We start from the raw sequence: 16,433 nt of genomic DNA on the forward strand, positions 1-16,433 counted from the left end.
GTCACCTGATAGACTTGTTCAAACCAGTATAAAATATACAGAGGAGGGTAAAACAATGCATGTAAATTAGTAAGCTCTAGATATTGATGCAAATGTATGTTCCAGGACAGAGTATTGGCTAATGATGAAGGAACAGAATCTCTAAAATGGAGGTGATAACATCCTGCAAGGCAGGGAATTATCATAAAAAAGTCCCATTAATGATTGAGATGTACAGATACTACAGTGATTAGAGCCATGTAAGTACCTAGACAGTTAAGTCAGGAGAGTGAGGAAATTATGGTAAAGAACTGGAAGAAACAACTGAAGAACAAGACCTAAGTTGGTCTTACCAGTGGTTGGCAATCAAAAGAGCAAGAAGAGCCATTTTTTCCAATTCAGTAAAAAAACCCAATAATTCAAGAGAGCAATGCATGTGCATGAGACAGTCCTTAATAAATAACGTCAAACTGTACTTTTTGTAACAGCTATTTTAAGAACACAGTGTACACAATGATTTGTAATGCGATACATGTTTACTGCAGGACGTTCACAACCTTTTCACATATTTATTTCTTTACACTTTACATGTATGTACCACTGTTCTCCTGACTTTTACTCTCAAACCTTCTCTGTCTCTGGAGGATGCCCAGGGGAGTTATCCAACATTCTGAGATCACGTATTGCTTGCTAGTTAGATATAAGTTGTTCATTTTGGGGTTTTTAGATGTTCACCATTTTTTTGAAAAAAAAAATCAGGAGGTTTGGTGGGTTTTTTTGTTTTTTTGTTTTTAACTTTGTCATTACAGCGTTAGGAGCCAAAAAGAAGTCCTTGAAGAGCTGCAGGTTGTAGACCCATGGCATAGGCCTACCTGATAGCTCCAGTTAGGTTAGTGGGGCTGTGTGGGGGTAAATTGCACACCTGCCTGAGGTTTGCAGTTTGTCTCCCCCCACTGCCCCCCTCAAAAAAACAAACAAACAAACAAAAAACAGCTATGTCCATGCCTGAAGGTTGTGGTGAACACTGGCATGAAGGTGCAAAGGTACAAAGCACAGTAAGTGCAAAGAAAGCCAATAAAATGCTCAGATGTATAAACAAAGGAATTAATTACACAACTCAGACAATATTGGTGCCATTGATTACGGCTCTTGTCACGACTCACATGGAAAACTCTTTTCAGTCCTGGGCTGACTTCTAGAAAAAGAAAACCCTCATCAGTGTCTTGGAGACACTCCAGGGGAGAGCAGCAACAATAACTTGTGAGGGGAAGGAATGTGTTATGAGAAACTGCTAGAGGTGCATAAACAGCTCAGCCGTTTTTAAAAAAAAAAAAAAAAAAAAAAAAAAGTTGAAAGAGTTGCTTTTGGCATACAAATAGCAAGGGGGCATAAATAAAGCATTAGAGGAGTAAACCATTAGGACTTAGGGTGTTAGTTAAGTAAGGGGCAATTTCTTTTAAAATTTTAATGTATGATAATCTGCTATTTCAGTTATTGACAGGTATCAAAAGAAATTAATTTCAGACCAGAATGACTATCTGTGTGAAAATCTGTATACTTTATCAGTTTACAGAGTTGTCAATGGTTCTGCTGTAAGGCAAGTGATGGTGTCACTGGGCACCGAATTTCTTTCATCCATCTGTTTCTATGTTTCCATACGCTTTTATTTAAAAAGAATGAACCAACTAGGCCTGTTTACAGAGACAGTTTTTGGCTTGCTTTCACTTGGTCTTCAGCCAGAATAAGTAAAACAATGGCATTGACTAGGCAATAGCATTTCCCTCATTCCCAAATCCCAAGGCATTTAGTGCAAAGCACAGCAGTTTGATGGTGACTTAACCTTTTAACATGCTTATTCAAAATCTAAATTTCCTGCTTTGGTCACTAGATTTCATTTAAACTCTTTCATCCTCATACTAGACAATAAACCTTTAAAAACAATTTAAAATGTTACTGAAATGCATATTTTATAGCCTAAATAGGACATAAAACATAATGCCACTGAGCCACTGTCCTCCAATATTTCAGTTATATCCTTATTTACATTTGGGATTCACCAGCTACCTGCAAAACATTTTTAAATTTTGGTCGTTGTCTGAGATGCTAAAGTAAAAGGGTATTTTAAGCAATAGAAGTATGGCCTAGTGATCTGAGTACAGTACCAAAAGCCAGAACTTTGGACTCCAACTCTGACATGTGGTTGTTACCAGGCTGAAGGCAGGTGACTTAACCACCTTCCTGTGCCTTAGATAAGACACTTGCAAAATAGGTTTTATAATGTGCCTTTAGTGCAGGAAAAACCTGGTGCTAGCCCTATGACCGATTGAGAATTTCATCAAATGTGCATGAAAATGGAACAGAGTGCAGCCATTTTCATCATTAATATGGAAATGTGGCCTAGAGAACCTGAAGGGCCAGTATGTAGTCTTTCAGCATGATTTGGGCTGCCCTGTTTCTTGGCTCATGGTAGGGTTCTGCATCTAGCAATTTGATGTCTCTGACAACTACACACTATAGTAAAGTTGAGACAGGCTGTGCTGCATTCTAGTACCTCATTAGCTGTATTTTGACCACTCCTGCTGTAAAAGAAAAATACATTGATATATCCTCTAGATCTTACAGATAAAACCACTCACATTTCAGACAGAAGAGGGGAAACATACTACAATCACAGAGCTACATAATAAAGCCTTTTTTACCCTAATAGGTTGGTTAATAAAGTATTTGTTTCATTGTATAAAAAGGAATTTTCATAAGGGAGTGTGAATGAAAAGAGAAACAAAGTCCAAGAACCTTCTACCAGAAAAAGGATAATAACGCAAAGGCTAATAAAGGTGATGGATATTCACTAATATTAACTACAGCCCCTGCCTCATAGTTATTTTGTCATATTTTGAAACATGTTCACAGAAGTAATTAAAAAAAAAACACCTAGCCAGTGAAAGCTAATCATTGATTCATGTAAGTATTTACAATCCAGAATGTTCAGTGGACTTGATTGATTGGGGTAAAGCAAAACAGTTAGGCCACAAGCACTAGAATTTTATACCATCTATAAAGTTCTGTATACAGTTTTTGCTCAATTTTATGCTGTTAAACTAAGCATTTGGTATCATATGGCATTTTAAGTGTTTTGATTTATGTTAAGACAGCAATTGCACTTGCAATAAACATTCCCAAGAATGGGCTTAAGAGTAATCTACTGTATTTATTTGTGACATAAACACTTACTGGCAATACATTTGAGAATCGTCTTAGATTTAACTTCTACTGCACATTAAAGATATTATGCTTCAGACACAACAAGGTCATCCCCAAGGTGAAGACTATAGTGTTGGTTGAGGTAAGGTGGGAAGGAAGCAAAAGTAGTATGGTAACAATTTTAATCTTAAAGTTGGGCAAATGTCCTGCATTTGTCCTACTAAATAATCCAGATAGCACAGTCAATATATTGTATTATAGTATAGTATAGTAAACACATCTGTGTTCTATTTAAAGCCATACAGTATCATTGCAGTGCCATTGAATAATTATCTTAACACTGTGACCATGACAAGAGCATGCAAGTACTGACATTTTTAAAATGGACTTAGTCAGATGACATTACAGTAAACTCCTTCTTATCTGGTATTTGTTAAACTGGAGCTCTCAGGTAACCAGCCCCAGCCTCTGTTGACTCTGCTCTGGGGTCTTCTGCCCGCGGTTGAAGCTGCCGAATCTCAGCCCCTGGGTTGCCAGGGTTCCTCTGGCCCCAGCAGAGCTCCATTCCCCAGCAGATTTCCCCCATGTCCCAGGGCTGCTCGCAGAGCCTTGTGTTCGGGGCTGCTGGCGTTGCCCCGCACACCAGTAGAGCCCCATGCTCCAGGCCGCCAGCATTGCCCTACATACCAGCAGAGACCCATGCCCCAGTATTGCCCCCCACACTGAAAGAGCCCAGAGTCTCCAGTGTTGCCCCATGCACCAACAGAGCCCTGCATGTTGGCTGAGCCCTGTGCACCTGTGGAGTTCTTTTGTCCCTGGAAACCTTGTGTAATTTTGTGCGCATGCACATGTATGAAACACAATCATATAATTACATATTATGATGTAAATGGAAAATTCTCCATCAAAAGATTGTGATGGCAACCGCAATACATTTTTTGTTTTGAAACCAGTTAAGTAAAAGTGAATAAAAATCTATCTGGCCTCACAACAGCAAGGAGAAGAAGGGGCAAAGAAGGTTTCCGAGTACAGCATCACAATCGTGCAGTTGCAGACCTTGGTAATACAACATTTTTAAGCAAACATCATTTTTAAATTGCTTGAAAAGGGAGATCCAGATAGCAGACTTGTTGCTTAGAACCACCAGTGCGCTTTTTGTGACAGTATGTACTGGCATCTTTTTTTCAGAGTCAGAAGCGGCAGTTTTAGCCATGAAATGGGGCTTCTGCTCAGAGCCACACACCTGGAGGAAGCGCTAGGCAATGGCAGTGGCTCCGGTGAGTACCAGGCATTGAGTTGGGAGGGTGCCTGGTTCTGGGGGAGGAGTGGAGGATTGTGTTACAGCAAGGGGCGGGGATGGGATCTGTGGGATGGGGGAGGGGCTGGGGATGCTGGTGGTGCCACAATAGGAGTACTGGCACTTTTATTTTTTTTTTAAACAAAAAAAGCACTGAGAACAACCATTTTCAAACAAGGAGAAAAAGATCTCCAGCAATGGTCAATCCAGGCTTCTGTGCATGCTCAGCTAGTCTTTATCTTTTTTAGTGTACCAGAGGAAAAAAGGAAATAGCATTCTTTATCTGTGTCTGTTATACAGTAAGTTGATACAATGAACTTCTCACTTTAAATCTGGGAGTGCTCATAGCTTAAGCCTGCAATTTTATCATATGCTGTTTACAGTAACATCCTGGGGAAGGATGAGAAGTCTGCAAAGCTGCTTGCAGCCTCTTATTAAAAATTTGCCACTAAATGATAAGAGAAAGTTGGGGTGATTGATGCTGATGGGTGTTCACTGCTCCCTGAATACTTTTACCTCAGATCTGGAAAAGGCAATTGTTCCCTCAGTAGGCATCCTTCAGTCTGCCTAGACTATGGATCACGCCCTTTATAGTTTCAATTGAGGACTTCATTTACAGCATCTACTGGGACTATGAAGACCCACATGAGAGTGACAGTCCTTGCTGCATCTCTTGCAGATGTGGTGGGTGTCTGGCAAGTCCTTAGTGTGCTTTCTGTGCGCTCGCTTCTCCTCTGCTAGCTGTCTGATCCTCATCTCGCCCTTCTGAAGTCCCATGTGTAACCCCTGCCTCCATCTGCTGCAGTCATCTGCTAGTTCTTCCCAGTTGTCCAGCTCGATGTCTGCCTCTCTGAGGTCTCTCTTGCAGACATCTTTGTAGCGCAGCTGGGGGCGTCCGGGAGGTCTTTTGCCAGAGGCTAGCTCACCATACAGGATGTCTTTTGGAATCCTTCCATCATTCATCCTGTGGACGTGGCCAAGCCAGCGGAGCCGACGCTTCCTGAGGAGGGTGTGCATGGTTGGGAATCCAGCTTGCTCGAGGACGGCGGTGTTGGTCACTCTGTCCTTCCATGATATTCCAAGGATGCGCCTGAGGCAGCGCAAGTGGAAGACGTTCAGCCTCTTTTCCTGGCGGGCATACGGGGTCCAAGTCTCGCTGCCATAAAGGAGGGTGCTGAGGATGCAGGCTCTGTAGACTTGCATTTTGGTGTGAGTGTACTGCTTGTTGTTATTTCACACACTCTTGCTGAGTCTGGACAGAGTTGTGGCCACTTTTCCAATCCTCCCATTTAGCTCAGTGTCCAATGACAGGGTATCAGTGATGGTGGACCCGAGGTAAACGAACTCGTGGACGACCTCTAATGTATAGTTGTCAATGCTGATTGATGGGGATTCAGCAACATCCTGACTGAGTACATTTGTCTTCTTTAGGCTGATGGTAAGCCCAAAGTCCTTGCACACTTTGGAGAACTGATCCAGCAGTTTTTGAAGCTGGTCTTCTGTGTGAGACACTACAGCAGCATCATCTGTGAACAGCGTGTCTCTGATGAGGACTTCCCGCACCTTAGACTTAGCTTTCAGCCTTGCAAGATTAAACAGTTTCCCATCAGATCTTGTGTGAAGCAAGATGCCCTGTGTTGAAGATCCAAAGGCATGCTTCAGGAGGAGTGCGAAGAAGATCCCAAACGATGTCGGAGCAAGCATGCATCCTTGTTTGACGCCGCTCCTGATTCTGAAAGCATTCAATAATGCGCCATCATATTGGATGGTTCCTCTCATGTCTTTGTGGAATGACTGGATCATCTTGAGTAACCATGGAGGACAGCCTATCCTGTGGAGCAGTTTGAACAGACCATCCCTGCTGACCAAGTCAAAGGCCTTGGTCAGGTTGATGAAGGCGATGTAGAGTGGCTTCCTCTGCTTCCTGCACTTCTCCTGCAGCTGCCTTAGAGAGAAGACCATGTCAACGGTAGACCTCTCTGCGTGGAAGCTGCACTGCGATTCGGGGTATACCCTCTCAGCAATCTTCTGGAGTCTGCCAAGGATGACGCGAGCGAACAGTTTACCAGTGACGCTTAGGAGGGAGATTCCATGGTAGTTGTTGCAGTCGCTTCTGCCTTCTTTGTTCTTATACAATGTTACAATGTTAGCATCACGCATATCCTGTGGAACCTCACCCTCTTTCCAGGACAGGCACAGTAGCTCATGTAGGGGTTCCAGGAGTGTGTCCGCGGCACACTTGATTACCTCTGGTGGTATACCATCCTGGGCAGGGGCCTTTCCTGCTGCAATGCTGTCAATGGCTCTCTTCAGTTCATCCACAGTCGGTTCTTGATCCAGTTCGTCCATTACTGGTAGAAGTTCGACGGCATCGAGGGCTGCGTCAACCACAACGTTCTTGCGTGAGTACAGCTCGGAGTAGTGCTCAACCCAGCGCTCCATCTGTTTGGCTTTGTCAGTGATGACTTCACCAGATTTGGATTTCAGAGGTGCCATCTTGTTCTGAGTGGGTCCTAATGCCTTCTTCATACCCTCGTGCATTCCTCTGAGATTACCACAGTCAGCACAGGTCTGGATGCTGCTGCATAGCTGGAGCCAGTGGTTGTTGGCACAGTGCCTGGCTGTCTGCCATACTGTTCTTCTGGCCGCTCTAAGTGCTTGCTGGGTACTCTGGCTCGGTGAGCGTTTGTACTCCAGGAGTGCAGCGTGCTTCTTTGCAATGACTGGAATCATCTCATCGGAGTTAGCTTCGCACCAGTCGTTCGTGTTTCTAGCTCTTCTTCCAAACACCGACAAGGCCGTGTTGTAAACTGTATCCCTCAGATGTTGCCATTTGGATGTCACATTGGCGCCCCCAGGGCCGCTGCGCAGATTTTCCTGGAGGGTCTCTCTGAACTTTTCAGCTTTCTCCGAGTTTGCCGTCTTTCTGGCGTCAATGCGGGCCCTTCCAGGAGGTTTAGAGCGGTACAACTTCTTTGGTCTCACCTTGAGCTTGGAGCAAACTAGCAAGTGATCTGTATCACAGTCAGCACCATGATAGCTGCGTGTCAGAAGGACGTTTTTGAGGTTATTATGCTTAGTGATGACCACGTCTAGCTGATGCCAGTGCTTCGAGCATGGGTGTCTCCACCACACTCTGTCCTGTGGCTTCATTTGGAAGAACGTGTTTGTGATGCACAGATTGTGGTACGTGCATAGTTCAAGGAGATGCTGTCCATTGTCATTTATTTTTCCCACACCAAAGTGTCCTAAGCAGGAAGGCCATGAGGCCCAATCAGCTCCAACTCTTGCATTGAAGTCACCCAAGATGTACAGTTGTTCACGAGCAGGTATTTGTGCTACAGCAGCACTAAGCACATCATAGAACTTGTCTTTTACTTCTGGTGTGGCGTACAGGGTTGGAGCATAAGCTCTGATCAGGTGGACGGGACCAGCGCAAGTTTGAAGCGTGATCCGAAGAAGTCTTTCTGATCTGCCCATGACTAATTCCACCATTTGTAGAAGGGTGTTTCTGACAGCAAAGCCAACACCATGGTCTCTGGGTTCTTCTTGGGCTTTACCCTGCCAGAAAAAGGTGTAGTCCTTTTCCTTTAGAGATCCCGAATCTGCGAGTCGTGTCTCTTGTAGTGCAGCAATATCAGCTTGGAGCCTCTTCAGTTCCTCGTTGATGACAGCGGTCTTTCGGGTGTCACTGATGTCCTGAAGATCTTCAGTCAAGCCAGTCAGCATGGTCCGCACATTCCAGCAAGCAAGCTTAAATTGTTGATGTTTCTCATTTCTTGTTGATTTTCTTATTGGTTTGCGTGGTGCCCAAATTTCAGTCACTTGTCAGGTTCAGGAACCTTAAGCCTCACTTAAGGTTTTTAACTTAAGATTTTTAACTTTTAACTTTTTTTAACTTTAAGTCTTTAACTGAAGATTGTTTCACTTAAGATTGTTCCCTCAGACACACACAAATACTTCTGAAGAGCCCATATTTTTGTCTTTGGAATATCAGACATTGCAACAAAATATTTTGGGTGAAAATCTGGTCTAATAAAGCAAATAGGAGTTTTTGACCTTGCTTTCAGTGGAGCCAGGATTTTCACCCCTGTAATATCAGAAGAAAAGTTCTCAATGGAGAATATTTCCACACTGTAAACTGCTTGGGCCAGAGCCCATCCTTTTGTTTTGTGTACAGCTACTTGCACAGTGTGGTTTTGGTCCATGACTAAAGCTTCTAGGACATGAGTGGTCAAATACCAGCCACCAGTTCAGATTCTGTCTGCCATCATTAGTCCCCAGTGGGCCCTCACCTCTATAGTTACTTCTGCCTCTGTAGGTATCAAGCAATGGCACACCATTTGTGGACAATGGCAGCAATGGGACAGCTCTGTCCCACTGCTTTCCGCCTCTTCCATTGGCCACAAATGGTGATCTACAGTCAAGAAAAGCTGCGATCACTCAATACCTGCAGAGAGACAGGTAATATAGCAGCAGCAGTCTGCCAGGGACTAACCCTGATGGGCTGCTGCTTTTTCATTGCCCACCTAGGCTACATCTACACTAGGGAGTTTTGTCGACAAAAGCCTGTGAAGAGTCCATATTACCAAGGTGTTCTATCAACTGTAAATTGACAGAACATGGCACATTTTTTCAACAGCATTCTGCCATTCCACCATAAGAGCTGTTGACAACAATCCAGTGTGGTCCCTGCTTCCAGACCCTGTTAAAACTGCAGGGAGCTCCAAAAACCCTGTGGCAGGAAGCTGAGACCATGTAAGCAGCCCAGTGGCACACTGCCTGTTCCCACACTCAAAGCCACTGCCATCTCGGCAAGCTCTGCAGATTGGAGAGACCCTGGCCCCTCAGAACTCCCCTGGCCCTTCCAGGGAGTGGGCTGAGGCCTCACCTGATCCACCTGGGTGTCTAAAAGCTACAGTCTGGAGCTGATATCCAGGATCTGCTGGACATTTGAGGTGAGGAACAGACCCTTCTCAACCCCAAAGCCAAGGAGGGGAATGCCCCTGCATATGCCCAATTTGCTGCCACCCTGTCCGCACCATCGAGTAGGTATGAGCAAAGGTGAAGGAACTCCACCAGGGCTACACGCAGGCCTGCAACACCAGACAGAGATCAGGACAGAACCAGAGATCTGCTCCTACTAGAGGGAGGTGCACAAACTCCTTGGACTCGGGGGGGAGGACACCTCCCCTCTACCTGGCCCCACTGACACTGCAGAGGAAGCCCCACTTCCCTCCGTCCAGAGCCCGAGAAGGAGGAGCAGCAGCACCTGAGACCCAACCACCACCAAAGCTGGAAGCGGACATGGGGTCCAAGGCCAGCAGGAGCACCCTAGTCATTGCCCTAGACTCAGGCCTCTCCAGCCATGCCCCATCCAGGGCATTTACAGAGCTGTTCAAGGGTCCCTCCGGTAAGCTTACTATGTATTGCACATCCCAGAGTGTGGGAGGCGGGTGCAGATGGGGTGTGCTGTGAGCATAGCCTAGCCACTCAGGCAGAATCTCATGTGGAACCATGTGCAAGGCAGCATGTCCCACCCAGACTCTGGGCTTGGGCAGCAGCCTGCTGCCAGCCTCACGGAAGGATGGACAAGCCCCAGGGGCAGGCGAGGCTGCCAGCCCCTGCCATGGCTGGAAGCGGGCTAGCCACAAGGGTAACGGCCTGACCCCAGCACACTAAGGAATGTGGCTCCGGCATGCTCGCAGGCGAGAGTCAGTACCCACTCCCATGGCCAGTGCTGCAAGCTGCAGGTGTGTGTGGGTGGGCTCCCAGGGAGGGCCAGGCAGCACTTGGTTAACCTGCCACCCATGTGGGGACCCCACTGTGGCTGGACACCCCTCCTTGGCCACGAACCCATTGCGCTGTGGTCAAGGGGAGGCTGCAGCAGCAGTCAGCCCAGTTCCTGAGGCACCTTGGAGTCCCCATATGGCAGGGCCCACTGTACAGGCCACACATGCCTGTGCTCCCGGGACATCTCTGTCCTGTTTCTCAAGGGATGTTGGTTGCTGCCCACGGTGGGTGGCAGGGCCTTAGGGTCTGTGTTGTGTGAATGATGCACTGTTCCTTCTCCTCATCTTCCTTACAGCTGGATGCCCCCTGAGCGAGGGCCATGCCAGCCCCCCAGTATCAGAGTGAGGCAGCTCGGAGGCAACACCAGGGCGAGCTAGCACCTGTGCACTGAGAGGGTGGACCTGTAGCCAGAGGGCCCATTGCTGGGCCAACAACGACCTCCAGAGGGCCCATATTGCTGCACTCTGGAGGCTAACCAACTTCCTGGAGTGTTGGCTGCAGGATGACTGGGAGTGGTGGTCACGGTCCTGGGACCAACTGATATCCCACTTTGACACCACCACCCCTGCCGCTGTCTTGCCCCCACTGCCTTGCCCCGTTAGTTCTCTCCCAAGGCTTCCTTGACTTTTGGCAATGGATGAGGGCCATGCCTGCCCCCATGCTGCCAAGCCTGCCCTCCCCTGCTCACCAGGCCCCCACTGCTCCCCCTGTGAGCCCAGACCCTGCCGCAGCCCCACAGCCCCTGTACCTTCCCATACTCCCAGCTCCAGCAATCTCCATCAGGGGCCCTGAACCTGCAGCAGGATGGGGTCCCTAGGTGATGCTGCTCGGGGTCATGTTCTGTCATGGGATCGCAACACCCCACACCCTTCATGGATTGATGCCCCCACCCCTTCCCAAGCCCCCCACCTTAAAAACTGTATGTAAATAGTTGTTATTACACCATTTATTTTCAAAACATATTTGTTCAAGTAAAAAAGTTGTTAGACCACCACCCCCACATCTCTCTTTATTGGTGAGGGGTCAGGAAGAGGTGAGTGGGGGAAGAGAGAAGTTGTGGTGGGGAAGGGCTAGGATGTGGCCCTGAGGCCCCTGCTGGAGGTGCCATGGATAGGTTCATGGGGTGGGCATGGGAGAAGCTCTCCCTTAGGGCCTCGCAGATCCACAGCCCCTCCCTATGGGCTTTGTGGATCAGAGCTGTGCTCAGATGCTTGGAACCATGGCTGGTGTCTGCCATTCATCCTGGGTGGAAGGCTTCCCCCTTTCCTACACAATGTTGTGGAGGGCACAACATGCTGCTACTGCTTGGGGCACATTGTGGTCCCCCACATCCAGATGCGTGAGGAGGCACCTGAAAGCATATTTGGCCTGCATCCATGCCCGGCTGAATCAGGCATTGAAGAGTTCTTGGCTTGGGTTCAGCTGCCTGTTGTAAGGCACCATAAGCCAGGGCATGAGGAGGTAGGAAATGTCTCCCTTAATGCAGCATGGCATGTGCATGCCCCGACTGCCAGCTCCCAGTGTGGGCCAACGGTGCCCTCCTCCATGCTCTGGCATGGGATAGAGTTGTGGAACACCCAAGCATAATGTGCCCTGCCTGACCACCTGACAGAATTGGCAAGTAACTTTCCATGGTGGTTGACCAGGACCTGCAGCACAATGCAGACCTATCCCTTTCAGTTTATGTACTTGGCTGCATTGTTGTCCGGGGCATGGATGGGGCGATGGGTCCTGTTGATAGGCCCAAAACAGTTGGGGAACCGCTAGGGTGGCAAAGCCAGCCACACTCGCATCCACATCTGCTAGATGGATGACCCTCCACAGCAGGAGCATGTTGATGGCCGTCAAGGCCTGCAGAGGGAGGGGGCCAAAGACAGATCTCAGGGACTAAGAGAGGGAGCCCCTGGCCCCAGGGGGGCCCCCTGCTCTCTCCTGTCTCCTTCCCCCTGAGTTCTCCAGGCATTCCCCCCTCTCTGTGAGGCCACCCCGTGTGAGATTAGGATGTCATGGTCCCCCCCCGTCAGGGACAGAGCTTCCCCCTCACCCCACCCCTTGCACCCCTGACTTTGCTCCCCGAGGGACCCCATTGGGCAGGACACTCCCCACGGAGCAGGGCTTGCAGCCTGAGTGTGCCTTATCTCCATGAGGAGGGCCCTGATAATGGACGTTCCCATGCTGAACTGGTTCCTGACTGAGTGGTAGTTGGTGAGGGTGGTGAGCTTCCCCAGGGCAGTGAGGAGCTGCTTCACCACGGGGATGACAGACTGCAGCTGTGTGTTCTGTCTCTAGAGGGCAGGGGCGAGCCAGGTTCAGAGCCCCAGAAAAGTGTCCTTCCATAGGCAGAAGGGGGAGCACTGGCTGAGTACTGGCTCCTTGTTTTTTTTAATAAAAAAAACAAAAACAAAACAAAAAAAAAACCCCACTGGTTATATATATGCAGTACCATTCGTGCCCGATTCACTAGTTATGACTTCCTGGAAGCAGCAGGCTAGTTAACTTATTTTCTTTTCAAATATTTTTTCTATGTCAGAGGATGAATGCCTCTGAAAAGTGTCTGGGAAACATAAGACTGGGGGCAAGTTAAGACAAATTTATCATGAATTGGTCCCTTTATAACAGTCTGCAATGGGAAATTGGCAGCAACAAGTTCTATGAAAAACCATTTCGATGTTACAATTGTGTGAAAACTGCAGTGATTCTGAAGACTTGCTGAATGTTTCAGGCATATGCCATTTGGTTTAGAATTGATTTTCAACATCTGAAATGGCGTTGGCAGTCTTGCTTTTATTCCTAGACAAAGACCCACATCACTCAACCATCCACAGCCATTGTGATTCTTTAGAAATGTCTCAGTAGAGAAGAAAAAGAAATGATTGAGCAAGAGCTGGAATTTCCGTTCTTAGAGGTTTTTAAGGACAGGTTTGACAGAGACATAGCTGGGATTTGTTTGGGGCTGGTCCTGCTTTGAGCCAGAAATTGGACCAGGTGACCTCCTGGGAGATTTTTCCAACCCTAATTTTCTAGGATTCTGCACAGAGAGACTAGTGTCCCATTCAGAAGAGATGTGAGGCACTTATGTTGCTGCTGTCATTTTGCTTGTACTGTCTGTCCTGCACCTACAAATTCATTAAAATAAAATATATATTAGGAATTAATCTACATTACATAATAAATTCTGAGTGTCAATGGGCTGCTTCCTTCCGCCTGCAGTGAAACCTACAGGCAAGAAGTTAGGAAGGAAAATTCTATGAGTTTGTGTGTTTTGGGGTGGGGGGGGTGTTGTGTGCGGCTAATTGTAGGGACAAAAAGCCGGACCCAACCTAAAAGGTTTGCTCGTCTCTGCCATAGTCTGCCCTGCATGGTAACAAATTACCCTCTAGCTCCCCCACGTGGATCATTAAGCTATAAAGCTGTTTATGTTGCTTTTACTATGAAATAATGTCAAGTATTGGAGGGGTAGCCGTGTTAGTCTGGATCTGTAACATCAACGAAGGGTCCTGTGGCACCTTATAGACTAACAGAAAAGTTTTGAGCATGAGCTTTCATGGGCACAGACTCACTTCATCAGATGAAGCATTGAGCATCTGATGCAGTGAGTCTGTGCTCACGAAAGCTCACGCTCAAAACTTTTCTGTTAATCTATAAGGTGCCACAGGACCCTTCGTTGCTATGAAATAATGCACATTAAAGATCAGATTCTCAGCTGGTGTAAATTAACATAGTTGCTTGAGGTTATGGAAGTTAGTCAGCTGTTGTAAATTTGTCTGTCCTGTTTAAAAACTTATTTCTTTTCATTACTGTGCCCTGTACTTATACATTAGACCAACCAGTGCTCTCCTACCATATATAATTCAAAAAATGGAGTTTTTTAAATTGAAATGTTAGTACTCTTGGAAGTTGGCAGATGGCAAGCTGGAAATGTATGGCCAATATTTATTGGCAGAACAGATATGGCACAGTGTACAGTTGTGAATATTTAAATAACCAGTATCATAAATAGTAAGTATAAATAAAATGTGATTTTAAGAAACGAGATTTGTCCTCCACATTGACTGTGCCAAATTGTAGGAAATGCTTTTATTGCTAATTTTCTGAAGCAAAAAATATTTTTTCTGACTATAAATAGATAATTTTTGACATGAAGGTATTGGCAAAAGCTATGTCCACCAAGTTATTTCCTCCGTCAAGAGGAAGTTAGGACTTCTGGTTAAGGTACTGGATTAGCATTCGGGAGATCTCAGTTCAGATCCAGTTTCTGCCAAAGATTACTTTGCAAATTCAAATAACTCACTTAATCTTCCTGGGCCTGCTTCCCTACCTTCTGTTTATCACATCTCATTCTCGGACCTGTTATCTGTCTGATCCAGTGGTGTCCAAAAGGAAGACACCTGATCACTGCATGCCATCCCCCCAACCAGATGGTGCCCACCCCCGGGCCAGGTGCCCTACCTGTGCTGTCCCCACAGCTACGCACCCTACCCACCTGACCCCAGCAACCCGCCAAAGCCATGCTGCTGGAGCTGCCCAGCCCCAAGCTGCGCAACCTTGAAAGATGGTGCACCAGGGCTTATGTGGCGGCTCCTCGGGAGCCACACAGCAGTGGCAGCTTGGGAGGTTGGGCACCATGTGGCTGGCTTGGGGACCGTGCAGTGGGGGGCTCCTCAGGCACTGCACTGTGCAGCTTTCGGGGCTGGATGGCTCCAGCAGCGCAGCACCCGAGGAGCTGCCACACCACCATGTGGCTCCCAAGCCAGCCACGCAGTGTCTGCACAGTGCCCAAGGAACCACCGCATGGCCACCCAAGCCACTGCACCACCCTGCCAACTTGCATTTGCCACAAGAGGCTTCCCCATTTGCCACATGTGTCTAACAAGGAATTTATTGACCACCACAGGCCTTATCTATATGGCATTTAAGTTCTGTCAGGCACTAACTACTCTCCTACGATGCCCTACAGTGCATGGGGCAATGATGACTCAATCTCAGTTGTGACCTCTGAGAACTACTATACTGCAATTAAATAAAAATAGCTAATAATAATATATGTGGCTAGAGAAAGCAGTATTTATATTGGTATTTCCTGATCAGTTGGATCTTATTAGGGGTAGATGAGTTAAATTTTCAAAATGCAAAAAAAAAAAACAAAACCTGCCAGTAGCTAACAAATTAACCAGACTTGCAATATCGTTCTGCAGAGGGAAGCATTTGTGAGGGTCTAGCAGAAATATTTCAAATTGATCTTACTGAAATACAGCCTCCATTCGCAGTTCTGTAATATGATCTTGGGTTTTTTGTTTTTTTCCCCCTAGTCATCTGCAATAATCCTGAATGGGCAAGTTTCCAGTCCTTTTAAACTTGGCAAAGACACACTCTAAGGTTATCCATCACAAACTGTCACTTAATTCCAAGACTGCTGAAACAATAGTCATAATGACTAGACAAGCATATCCGCTAATGTTTCAACATGCAGAATTTCAGTGGATGAAATTTCAGCCTCTTTGTTGATTCCAGAATTACTTGAAAGTCCATCTCAATTTTCCTGACTGGCTGCCGACCAGGTAGGTGATACGGAGCACTCTGATAGTGACTGTTTTGGTTCACAGCATACATGGTGAATTTAGCACCTTGAATTTCATTATGCTGAGAAGATCAAGACTTCGGCATAAATATTTCTGCCAACTTATAAACAAAATTTTTATTAAATGGCTCTATAGAATAACTTCTACTGCTTTGTGCTAACACCAAAAAGCCCCATTTACTCCTGGTGTAAGAAGAGAGTGAAGTTTCAGTGAAGCTAAGATCACGGTACTCTCTTACATCAATGGAGAAGGTGGTTAAAAGTTGGTCTTTCATGGGTAGTACATTTGATTTTAATACAGGTTCAACTTCTCTAGTTTGGCATTCTCTTGTCTGGCAACATCTATAATCTGGCACGCTTTTAGTAGCCAGATGACCACTCATTATGGGTGTGACCAAATTTCCTGTGACCCCATAAAGTTTGCTTACAGCCACCAGTGCTGGCTCTCAGTGTTCTGTGCCACTATTTAGCCGTAATTTCCCCCTAAGTGGGTTCTAAGAGGCCAGTAAGCAGTGGAAGTGTTGGTAATGCTGCTAGACGACATTGACCTCCTGTGGTCTGGCAAATTCTCTCTTTAGGCACTGG

At 46.5% G+C, this 16,433-nt stretch overlaps 1 long non-coding RNA gene across 1 annotated transcript in view; it reads left to right on the top strand.

Moving 5' to 3' along the window:
- LOC142018353 (uncharacterized) overlaps window positions 1–16,433 on the top strand; it is a 52,104-nt gene that overhangs the window by 33,858 nt on the left and 1,813 nt on the right. The window contains exons 5-6 of the long non-coding RNA XR_012646802.1: window positions 4,369–4,457; window positions 15,580–15,828. This is a non-coding gene — a long non-coding RNA (uncharacterized LOC142018353). The remainder of the gene's footprint in view (window positions 1–4,368; window positions 4,458–15,579; window positions 15,829–16,433) is intronic.

This window comes from Carettochelys insculpta, chromosome 10 (assembly GCF_033958435.1).
Source record: "Carettochelys insculpta isolate YL-2023 chromosome 10, ASM3395843v1, whole genome shotgun sequence".
NCBI classification, from domain to species: Eukaryota; Metazoa; Chordata; order Testudines; family Carettochelyidae; genus Carettochelys; species Carettochelys insculpta.